Source organism: Mercenaria mercenaria, chromosome 3 (assembly GCF_021730395.1).
Source record: "Mercenaria mercenaria strain notata chromosome 3, MADL_Memer_1, whole genome shotgun sequence".
Lineage (NCBI taxonomy): Eukaryota > Metazoa > Mollusca > Bivalvia > Venerida > Veneridae > Mercenaria > Mercenaria mercenaria.
Genome location: NC_069363.1, coordinates 84,731,665 through 84,744,085, shown reverse-complemented (window position 1 = coordinate 84,744,085; position 12,421 = coordinate 84,731,665). Strand labels below are relative to the sequence as shown.

Here is a 12,421-nt window from a genome sequence, read left to right as displayed (position 1 = left end):
TTTTGATGGCACGTGACCCAGTTTCAAACTTGACCTAGATATCATCAAGGTGAACATTCTGACCAATTTACATGAAGATCTTATGAAATATATGGCCTCTAGAGAGGTCACAAGGTTTTTCTATTTTTAGACCTACTGACCTAGTTTTTGAAGGCACGTGACCCAGTTTCGAACTTGACCTAGATATCATCAAGGTGAACATTCTGACCAATTTTTATGAAGATCTTGTGAAATATATGGCCTCTAGAGAGGTCACAAGGTTTTTCTATTTTTAGACCTACTGACCTAGTTTTTGAAGGCACATGACCCAGTTTCGAACTTGACCTAGATATCATCAAGATGAACATTCTGACCAACTTTCATAAAGATCCCATGAAAAATGTGACCTCTAGAGTGGTCACAAGCAAAAGTTTACGGACGGACGGACGACGGACATTGTATTTTGTTAAAATATTCGAAAACCTTTAAAGCAATTTGGTCTTTTGATGTGCAAGTTTCACGAAACAAAAAAGAAAGCTTTTACATCCAACCATTGCTTGTTTTGAATTTGTAAAAAATACACACAACAAGTTTATTCTTTTTTTTTTAAAAAAGAAAGATCATGTTACATGTGCATATGCCTAAAATAAATGTGCATATCTTGATTAATTTTATGATTAACATTCTTAATATTTTCAATAAGAACTCATTTCTAAACATATGTATTTTGTATGTAAAATTCAACGTAATGTTAAAGATATGTGGTAATAACACAGTGCCAAGGTCGGGCAATGTGCAATATAGGATTTTATTACGTATGTATATTCCCATATTTATACTGAATGAATAGTACTTTTTTGTGCAATACTAATTATCAATCGTTTCATATTTCACACATATTTATTTGTCTTTAACCTCTATAGGTTATTTTTATTTATAAATACTGTTCTATAACAACAGTAACCAAGTTTACTGAATTCAGAATCGATTTTCAATTTCATAGTCCGTTGAACAAAGTATAAGTAAGAGAAAAAACAGAGTTATTTGCTTTTTTTCTTCTTTGTTGCAGACGCTGCCTGTTGCTTCTCACATAGCTCTTCGGGGGGTGTTGGGGGAGTTCTATCCGTTACATTCCGCTGTCGACCTTGATTTGGCGTGATAAATTTGTCCATGGACTGCTGCACGCTTTGATTGAATACAATACTAGTACCTCGGCCTGCGCATAACTTAGGCTGAGGGCTTTTTAATGTTTGTTTTTCAGAAACACTTTTCAATGTGGTTCTAGACTTGTCAGATCGGGACGACTCAGCATCGTCATTTTCATCCTGTTCAGCGTCGTCGAAAGATTGACGGTCGGATTCGGTAGATACACTGTCTGAATCAGGATCGATGAACTGACAGTCAAGTTTTTTATGTCCGGATTTAAAACATTTTCCACAAACCCAATCGTTACTACACTCATTGAACACGTGTCCTTCCTGGAAACATTTTGTACACTTTTTTGGCCTATTATTTTCCCGCTTTTTCTGACCAAAATGTAGGACGCGTCCCACAAATTTACTGAATGTCATGAAGTCGGGTAGAGGTTCCTTAAGGGATGAGGCCTTGACATATACTATTCTGTCCCCAGTTTCACAGTTAGTGACTTTATCGCCTATTCTCAGTTTTTCACGGAAATGGGATGTTACCTCCAATCCCTTCAGTATGAATTCATTGGTAATAATCTCATCATTCACTGTAAGTGGAATGTTTTTGACACATACTTTTGTCAAGCGTTCACTTTCTAACCAGTCTGGCGTTCTACTTTGAATGGGAATTACCCTACCGCTTAAAGGTACCCCTTCGGACACTAACTTAACTTTATCTTCTAAGTTGTCTACGTATATACGCCACATACTGCGCACCCTCTGTAGCCCTTTAATGTGACTAGCATCAATTCTTTCTCCGATGGCTTGATATAACTCTGCGTGCGACAGCCATTCGGCTCTTAGTGGGCGTCTCGGACCAAACAGACTTGTCTCGTTCATGTATACCAACGGTACAGGCGTACTAGCCGTGTTTCTATTGTCCATACTATCTGGGTCGACTGACATTTCAAGATTTTCACAATTTTTCTAAACAAAATAAGACAGTACCTTGGCTCAAACTATCCAATATATCAATTTATGTCCAGTTTGTACACTTTTAAACCATGTATTCACAAAATTCACTGTTTTATACACTGTCTATATGGAATTTTACGATCTTTTTGCAGAGCGAGAAAAAAACACCGCCATGGCGATGTCGCTTACAACACTCTGGTCATTCATCATATTCTTTTAATGATTTATATATTGATAATTGTATGTTTATAGCTGGTAAAACAATTATTACCTCCCTTCTGTCTCTTGATCTTGCATGTATATAGAATTAGAATAGGGGAAGAAAAAAGTAAAAATATTGCTTAAAGGAGATTGGCCGGGAACTTAGGATTTAACTGTTAAATACAGATGACTTTATTTTTAAAAAGAACTTGCTCTAGATACAGGAAATTTTTGGCAATATGAAAGTACCAATTTGAATTATATTCACATATTTTATTTAATAAATACCTTTTCATCTGTGTTGAAACAGGCTATATTTTGAAGGTAACCTCAGCTAAGTCAAGTCTGTTTAAAGAACTCATTTCTAAATAAACAGTTAGTTATGAAATTAACATATAAATGATTTAATTGAAAACTATATTAATATATTTGTATGCCTCTGTTTTTTTTTAAAGAAAAAAAATCAACCAAACAAACACAGGATATGTACAAAATCCCCCCTCCCTCCTATGGGGGCCTCCCCTAGAATTAGTTTGGTTTAAATTACTCTTTTGGCAGGTTCTAGTGTAGTTCAAAATGGAAATTTGAATACAAAAACGTAATCTTTGATAAAAATAGTAGTCTTAAATGCCTTCCATTATTCTTTAGCATCTGCCACAGGATTGTATTTCAAATAAAAGGGCTTATATAAAAACAGTCTGATGCTAGATAAGAGTCTAATAGAGACATACATGTTGTATGTGCATTTTGACAATCTTATTTAAATAAATTCAAAATTTTAAATAAAAAATACATTTGCATAGATATGTCTTTCTCTAAATGACCAAAATTAGTCGGAAATTAGGGTTGTGAAAATATATGATAAACAAAAATAATGCACTCAAGGCTAACATTATTTATAAAATTAAACAATTTATAACTTATTTTCTACGACCAGAGTTAATTTTTACCAATGATTTCTGCTTGTTTATAGCAGTTTTATTGGAATTTGTCAAAATCAGTCTACAACCATGATTTCAAAATTCTTGGAAATTATCGCGGATGTCCCGTCAATCTTTCATTCCGAAGTTTTTGCTACAAAATATAACTTAAAATGGCTACTTTGACTCTACTTTCGTGATTCCGCTCATAAAAAACGTGTAAATCAGGTTTATACATGCAAAAGACATTGCCGCAAAATCGGTAACTAATGTGTATTTTTCATGTAATACCTGCCATTGCCTTTAAATTCAGTCTGTGAAACACAATTTTAATTTTTTTGTAAATATCTCGCCTGGATTTGTTTTAATTCTCATGTACATAATTACTTCAGACATATGTCATCAGGCATAAAGGCGGAGCTAAATAATTTTGTCTCACACTTTCTACATCCAAAACTGTCATTGGTTTATCGCATGTTTTAACTGAAGTCAAAGGTCGAGGGACACGTGACATTGGTTTCATTGGTTTACGACTTTGCGGCATTTCCCTTTGAAGTTTTGTGTTTACTAAATTCTGGTATCGCAACGGTTAGCCATGCTCTTAATTCCGTTGCACACAGTTTTAAAGGCACGTGTGTTTTTACTAAAACATATTACAGGATATGTATATTCCAAAAGATCTATGTATGCATAATCCAAACAATAAAAATTATTTTAAGAACCTATTCAAAACCAAAAAAAATAAAATAAAAAAATAAGTACAGTTCAGAAATGTACTTTTCCACAAAAATTAGAAATGGCTACCTGTCTTTAGGCCAAAAAAAAAATATGTGTGGTTCAGGGAACATTGCCCCAAAAAATTAGGAGGGTTGGTAGTTTTTGTTTTTTTGTTTTTTTTAAATCATCTCATTTTCATATATGCTGCTTAACTAAAAGATTGTAAGATTATAACACACTAAATAGTTGTTATTCTTTATTCTATATAAAATTGACCTTTTCCAATGGCCGCAGCACACATCAGGACCCATTTTAAATGTCTGTAAACTACATTTTCTTGAAGAATATTGTCAGTGCTAAATAAAAATCAAAAGAAAAGTGGGGGTCATGTTTGATGCAAGAATAATAATTTTAGTCAAACACACAAACTGCAAAATCAGCTAAAAAATGAGACCCCAAATTATACTGGTGGTGTATGATCTAAGTTTCCATGAAAAATTTTGTCATGTTGTTACTTCATGATCAAAATGCTATCTACATGTCAAGCATAGATCTGTCATGTGATTTTACCAAAAAAATTGCAAAGAAAATAAGAAAAATAGCTCTACACAGCAAAAAAACTGAGGACTATTTGTATCCGCCATTATGCGACTACCATTTTTTTTTGCGCCATTTGTCTATTTAGTGTCTGTATGCCTATAGTGAGTAAGTGATGCTTCAGGCCAGTCACTTTCAACTTAAATTTGGGCCTTATAAAAACATTTTGACAAATTATTTATGTAAACATAACTAGGGTCTTGCATTTTAATTTACAGGGCCCGCTCTGCCATTAGACATTGTAGCCAATGGCTAATAAAATGCCACTTTGGCTACAAATTTTTCAAATTGGCTACAAAATTGATGGTCCATTTTGCAATTTTAAACATATTTTTGTATGATTTAAAAAGCTTTTTCTTTATTTGGCTACAGCCAATTATTGGCCACGGCAGCCCTGCATTTATAATTGATTGATTCATTGAAAACTCGATACGTTTTTATAACTTTATTGCTAATTTATCGGTTATTTTCATACTGATGTATGTTTTCAATTTTCAAGATTGCAGCGACTTTTCATCCGGAAAAGTAGTATGGCTTCGTATTTACAAATCAAGATGCGGGACATTCTCATCCATCAAAGATTCGTCAAAATTCCGTTTTCATCCTGGGAACCATGGTAGACCTCTGGTATGCGAGAATGGATGTGGAAGTGAAGATATTGGTCATTTCGTATGACTCTGCTATCATAAATGTTTCGTACTAAAAAAATTCGTACCCAAAAAAAAATCAGAAAGAAATTGTTGGGGTTTACAGGTAAGATCTGGAGGCATGCCGATTTAAAATAATTCCTCTATTACCTGAAATATTTTATAAAGGAATATTATATTATAGCATAAAAAGACTATTTTGAAATAATTTGAACCAAAAAATCCAAACTTGAAAGAAATTTATCTACCTAAGTTAAAACCTAAAAGCTAACAAACTGATAGCGATTGTGGTTCATCCACGAGTGCGCAAATTTCCCGTGCGCTCAACAAATTTTCAACCTCGTATAAATTGTAAATTAATTATTTATTTTAGATATGATTGAATTCCGTCATAAACCCTAAAAATACGATTTATTAAAGAAATACGGGCGTATTATTATATTAGAGAATTTTAGGACATGGAAATTCACGCAAATTTCCAGTGCGCTCGTCGATTTTCAATTGTGTACAAGACGTAATGCGCAAAAGTATTTTAATTTCCTTTTGAAAATTAATTATTTATGATATATATATGTTTGAATTTAGCGATAAAGTAAAACCACTTCAAAAAACCATTTGTTGAAGAAATACGGGTGTATTTCCATTATAGTAATATCCCACGCTGTCGTCGAACTTCAATCTCTTATAAAAACGTTTTGCTTTAAAGTATTTTATTTTCCTTTTGTAAACTTATTATTTATATTATACACGAATGATTTCTGCAATTAACCCTACAAAAATACCATTTGTTAATAAAATACAGGTGTATTTCGGTTATGAAAATTTCCCGCGCGGTCACCGAACTTCAATCTCTTATAAAATCATTTTGCGTGAACGCATTTTATTTTCCTTTCGTATGTTAATTATTTATGATAAATATGATTGAATTATATCAAAAAACCTTCAAAAATACCTTTAACTTAAAAAATACAGGTGTATTCCGGTTATGGAAAGTATTCCGGTTTTTAGGTGGATTCCGGTTTAATGTGTGACCCAACAATGTTTTTTTCAGTGACCTCTTTACATTTCATCGGCGTAAAAATTGTTTACAAAGCGTCCAAATAACACTGATCAGCTGACTGAATGGTCCTGTGATTTTTCCGATAAATAGCAACCTGTTCAGCAGTAACAAATAACCAGTCAGTTGTCTAGCGTTCAAGTCTCATCAGGACTAGACACTAACTTTTTTCAGTGGTGGTCCAAAGGACCAGCAGCTTTTGCAAACTGCTGATCTGACAGAATTTTAGGTGGTCCTACCAAGATGGATGTTTTTTTTTTTTAAAGTAACATATGAGCCCCCCTCCCCCCTCTTTTTCTATGGAGTACTTTTTACAAACACTGTAAAACATGTGATTTTTTATATTATTATTTTTATAAACATCTGCCATTCAATGAAAAGAATTTTGAAATCCACATTTAAAATAAAGATGTCAATAAAGAAGATTTTTTTAAGCAATTCATATTTTAAGTTGTCTTATTTTGCTCACTGCCTAAAACTTAAGGTTAAAGTGGATGAGTTTGGTGCCTTTGCATGTTTTATTCTCGAAAAATGCTTCAAAATAAGACCCTTGTATTTCATATTTTCTTAAATGCAGACTTTATTGACTTTTTATTAAGATTGCTTTAGAAAATTTTGTTAGAAATGACAGAAATGTCCGAAAATCACGGTCGCGAAAACGGGTTACAAATATGGAAAACGAAAGTAAGCATTACATTCTTGATAAAATACCTGTTTAAAATTCTTTTTTTTTCCATTATACCTATTTATAATTTCTGCTTATTTAAAGCATTTTTTTTGTTTTTACCCAAACAAAGTCTCGGCAGTTATAATAAATCAAATAAAATGGTATAGATCCTAACGGCCTACCGGCTCATATAATCGTATCAAGCACACAAAATGATGATTAAATTAAATTATATATTTTTTAGTCATCAAATTTGTTGTTCAGTAATAAGATGAGCTGTATACGGCTAATTAACAAGTTGTACAAACACAATAATAGGCTGCATTGTTTATCAATTAACTTTTACACATTGATCAATAAACACCTTCTATAATGACGGGCATTGTACTAAATACAAACCACGCGATGACAAAGTGTCAGTTGGCGCATGGCGTGATTTACATCTGTCAGTAGCTAATTAATATACGATGCTCCGCCTACTGCCATAGTATATTACTTCTTATCAAAGAAAATTTCCGCAGGTCAAGCCGACCAAGGGAGCATTTTCTATGCGGGTCAAATACGAGTTTTTTCTCAATTTTCGGGGGTCAAATTCCGGAGAACACCCTGGTATCATACTGTACTGATACCTCAGTAGTTCAGGGTTCGAATTTAAGCTAGCATACTCGCGAAATGCGGGTGCAAATTTCAAACTGCGAGGTGAGATTTCAGACACCAGCATTTTTTTGCGAGTGAATATGTTTGGCCGAATAATGTGCATTTCTAACGGTCGTCTCGATCTTACACTGTTCTTTCTTTAACAACTCGTGGTCATTGCAGTGCATTTCATTTGCAGAACGAATTTCAGAGCACTCTTTCATCCTTCGTCGTAAACGGAAGTTTACACTCAATACATGTCCCGTGCGCATGTCTTTTCAACTGCTGAAAAGTACCTGTGCCAATTTTGATGACGTTTACCGCATCCGGTGGGTTTTTTGGTAATCTATAATAAGTTACTATTTATACAGCGCAAATACGATTGGCTGGACTCGTCACATGGATGTTTGTGTTAATGTTCTAATTAAGTGACAAGTCGCGGAAAATGCAAGTTGTTTTTTCATTTAGCAAGTTAAAAAAAATACCACTTGCGAAAAATGCAAGTAGAAAATCTGGCTAAATTCGAACCCTGTAGTTGCAGACTAAGTATTATTTCCGTGAGGTTATAAATGAATACTCTTCAAGCTGATAGATAAACAAGTTACCGTGTTCAGTTCCCGGGTTTTAGTACCAGCATTACATCCGGGCATTCCGAATGTCAAGGAAAAACACACGGGGAAAACCAAATTCTTTTTTTAAACTGCTGTGAACAATTCAATGTATTTAATTCATTTTAAAAAAGACTCCCTTGTAATTTTCGGTGGTCTGTCGGACCATACAGATTCGAAAAGTTAGTTGTCCTCCCTGAAAACCACTGGTCTCGGACTAGCGTTAGTGTCGAGCCCTGCTCGTACCCGTTCTATAAGAAGGAAAATGCGATACGCAAGCGATTTTTTATGGATTGGGTATTATAGGAATTAAGGTCAGTAATTCGGTCGAAAATATGCTTCCGTGGTGTAGTCGAAAGAAGTCCATAATAAATAGATCCTAATTTTCCCATTTGCTGCGCAAATTCGTGCAGAACGAGTGCTTTAATCACACTTTTTCGCTACTAGAATACATTCTGCATGAAATGAGACGGTTTTCATGTTCATACAACCCACATGGCAAGTTTTGCAGATCGAAACCGGAAGTAGGTGTTTATTGCGCGGAGGAGAGCAAATATGCGCCATTTTTAGGGTAGCAGACCACAACTGACTGGCATTTCACTAGGAACTATTCAACCCCCTATTTTCTTTTCATTTTTGCGTTAATCTGTGATAGAACTTTCATGAAAAATCGGTGTAGGAAAAAGTGATGTTCTCTAAAGATACGTAAAGACGACATGAAGTTGTCGTTTTTTATATGAAACAAAGAAGGATTTGAATTACTGACCTTTAACCTATAAGAGCTGAAATAAGACTATTCTCGAAACACATCGCAATTAGTCTGTATAGCCATAAATCGGTTGTATATGATATAAAAGAGTGTTTCCAATGCAAAATAATAATGAAATTTGAAAATTTTTGAATTTTAACCTTATTTTATGTAGATGCGCCTATTTCAGCAGCGCTTTCTGGGACTTAAAAAGCCAATACGTTGTCTCCAGAGTGTCAGAAAATGCACAAAGTGCATCCTTCTGGGTCCTATTTATGACGGAATGAATGCTATTTCAGAATGCCAGTGAAAAATGATGCAAAATAGTGAAACTTTTACCAAAATATGCAATAAAAGGACCATAGTGCCAAAATTTAGCCCTGTAAATGGGTAGGGGGTGGCTTCTATTAAATGTCTATATTTCTCTAAAATCTCGAAATTTCACAATGAAACTTGGCAGTATGTTTGGTATTACATCTTTCTTGGAAATAGATATGAAAATGGTGTGAAATTTGATAAGAAACATTTCTTATAGGAATAAGGTCAGTAATTCGGTCGAAAATGTGCTTCCGTGGTGTAGTCGAAAGAAGTCCATAATAAATAGATCCTAATTTTCCCATTTGCTGCGCAAATTCGTGTAGAACGAGTGCTTTAATCACACTTCTTCGCTACTAGAATACATTCTGCATGAAATGAGACGGTTTTCATGTTCATACAACCCACATGGCAAGTTTTGCAGATCGAAACCGGAAGTAGGTGTTTATTGCGCGGAGGAGAGCAAATATGCGCCATTTTTAGGGTAGCAGACCACAACTGACTGGCATTTCACTAGGAACTATTCAACCCCCTATTTTCTTTTCATTTTTGCGTTAATCTGTGATAGAACTTTCATGAAAAATCGGTGTAGGAAAAAGTGATGTTCTCTAAAGATACGTAAAGACAACATGAAGTTGTCGTTTTTTATATGAAACAAAGAAGGATTTGAATTACTGACCTTTAACCTATAATAGGAATTTTAATTGCGTTTCAGTACGCATACTGTATGAATTCAATTGGGTTTTCTACAACTTAAATTGCGTAAATACGCAGCTTATCTGGAGCTCTATATTGGTTTTATCTCTTGCGCATGTTGGCGTGTAGACACGGTAAAAGTTAATCGTGTACAGTACATACATAGGTTTAAATCACTAGAAAATTCGTAATTTTGGATATTATTTGTTAATTTTTACATGAATCAATGAATCCCTTTCAATACATGCAAGTTTTATTTGAATTTATGGCCAATTCGTGACAAAATCAGCATTTAAACCTATAGCATGTGAAGCGTCGGCAGCGATGAAAATTTCATCAGAAATTGCTTCCACGATCTTGGTCTTTCGATTGTTTGACACAAGTGGGGATACTGCCCATATGAAAAAATTATCAGGGTCCACGCTTCTAGGCGACGTGAGCGAAGAGGTCTCTTTTTTTCTGATGACTTCGCTCTGTTTGAACAGAAAAGCGAAAAACAAGTCGCCCTAAAATCTGGCGCCCGAGACAGTTATCATACATGTATATATCACATCTATCAGCTTCTAATCTTATCCCGTTACGGGTTGTGAACTTCACCTGTCAACAAAGTATGCTCTGCCTATCACCGAATAACGTTAGGATGATTTTAATTGGTCGAAAACTTTGGAAACACCAATCAAACGAGGCGAAACAAAATTGCCTTTAATTGATTTTGTGCATCACGGATAAAAAGTGTGTGCATCACGTGTGAAAACAAACAACTAAAAACTGTCAAAAGTAGGGTAAATAAAAACAAAAACACAAGTATGTCGGCGCAAGAGCCAGTAGCTGATTATAGGATGATAGCCCATCGCAAATTGACCGATAGGGCCTAAAGAAAATCTCTGAATAATAATCAGAGTTGTTTGTAATGCATGGTTTTAATTGCGGCTGCCAGATGTAAATATCCGTGTTATACACAAATTAAATTGAAATTCAGACAACAGATATTTAATTTAAATCAATAAAAATCAATCACAATCAATTTTAGATAAGAACACATTAGCTTTTATCTTTTTGTAAAAGTTTTTTGAAAACGAAAGTAGGCTGTCAGAATGTCTGCTCGTGGTGACAACTTGCCGGTATTTCATGAACATTTTTCTTAATTTTCTTCAATAAAAGGTATTGTCATTGCAGACTTTAATATCAGATACTGTCCAGTGCTGTTAAATTGTCTTTGCATCATCACAATTTGTCAAATATATTCTTTAGACTGGAGAATTGGGCAATGCTTATGAAGTGTATCAGTATCCGGACATAAAATTTTGGCTAGCTGGATTTTGACCAGCTGGGGTTTGAAACAGGGGTGTGCATGGATAAGAATTGAAAAAATAATTTTCTATTATTAGTTTTGACTGATGGAAGGAAGATGAGCCTGGCAAATCGCACTGTGTTATGTAGACTGGCAAAATTTGATAATGCATATGCAAGGGAAGGGGTCATGACACATGAGCCGAACAACAAATCACACTACACATGCCTGTTTTAATACAGATGGTGATTTAGTATTATTTATGAATGTTTCAAACTACTACATAAATACATGCTCACTGTGTGTGTTTGTATTTGATACTTGGCATTTTGTACTTATAAGTAAAATATGTGTTGTTTTGAAATGTTATTCCTTTGTGTTGTACCATTAAAATTGTAACATTTGGTTTAATTAATGCCTGTTTTGACCCCGCAGCCTCACTTCTCCCTGTTTTGAGAAAACTTCTCCCTATTTTCACTGAAGGGAGAAGTCACTTCTCCCAATTTTTCTGGGCTAGCTTGAACCCTGATTATCTCAATATTTCCTAGGATCGCGTCAAATTTGTTGGACTCGATGGACGACATACAACATGGCCCTGAAAGGATTCCGTACCAAACGGTATAATTTGAAACACTCACACTGTGGATCCGTACAGCTAGACACTTACTATTAAAAAAGTAAAGAAAAATAAAATTGTCAACATCAGCCGATTAAACTTTGAGGTGATGAACTGCAAATTAGCTACACAAAACCAAGGGACTGGCTCAAAAAATGCATATCTCGGGCACAAATGAACCACCTGCTCGCGGAAACAAATGACAACTACATTCACAGATTTACCTTTGCCCTTCTTTCAATGTAGGGAACGTTCTCTATCGTGACTACAACTCGCTAGAGAGACTGGTTTAAAATAAATAGTATTAGCACTGATACTTTCGTAAAAGATTAGTTTTATTTAAAAAATGTGGAAAAAATCTTCGGCGCCAAGTCTGCCTCGAGAAACGCTTGCCCGATATCCGTACCTTACCGTACAATTCTTCGGAGATTGAGGGTGAACACCATTAATATCAAGTATCTTATGTAAAAATAACAATTTATAACACGTTTTTATTAGCATTTCTACTTTTTCACTTCTTTTAAGACTACCCTTGTTTTGAAGGTCTGTCTTTAGGCAATAAAAATTCCATAAAAATATGGGGTTGACCATAATTTAGGTCAGAGGTTGGAATTGAAATGCGGC

At 34.6% G+C, this 12,421-nt stretch overlaps 1 protein-coding gene across 1 annotated transcript in view; it reads right to left on the bottom strand.

Annotated features, from left to right (window-relative positions):
- The window catches only part of LOC123525638 (regulator of chromosome condensation-like), a 32,174-nt gene extending 19,980 nt beyond the window's left edge, over positions 1-12,194 (bottom strand). Inside the window, exon 1 of the mRNA XM_053539102.1 lies at positions 12,022-12,194. The gene's annotated coding sequence lies outside the window, so the exon portion shown is untranslated. The remainder of the gene's footprint in view (positions 1-12,021) is intronic.
- Positions 12,195-12,421: the final 227 nt, after the last annotated feature.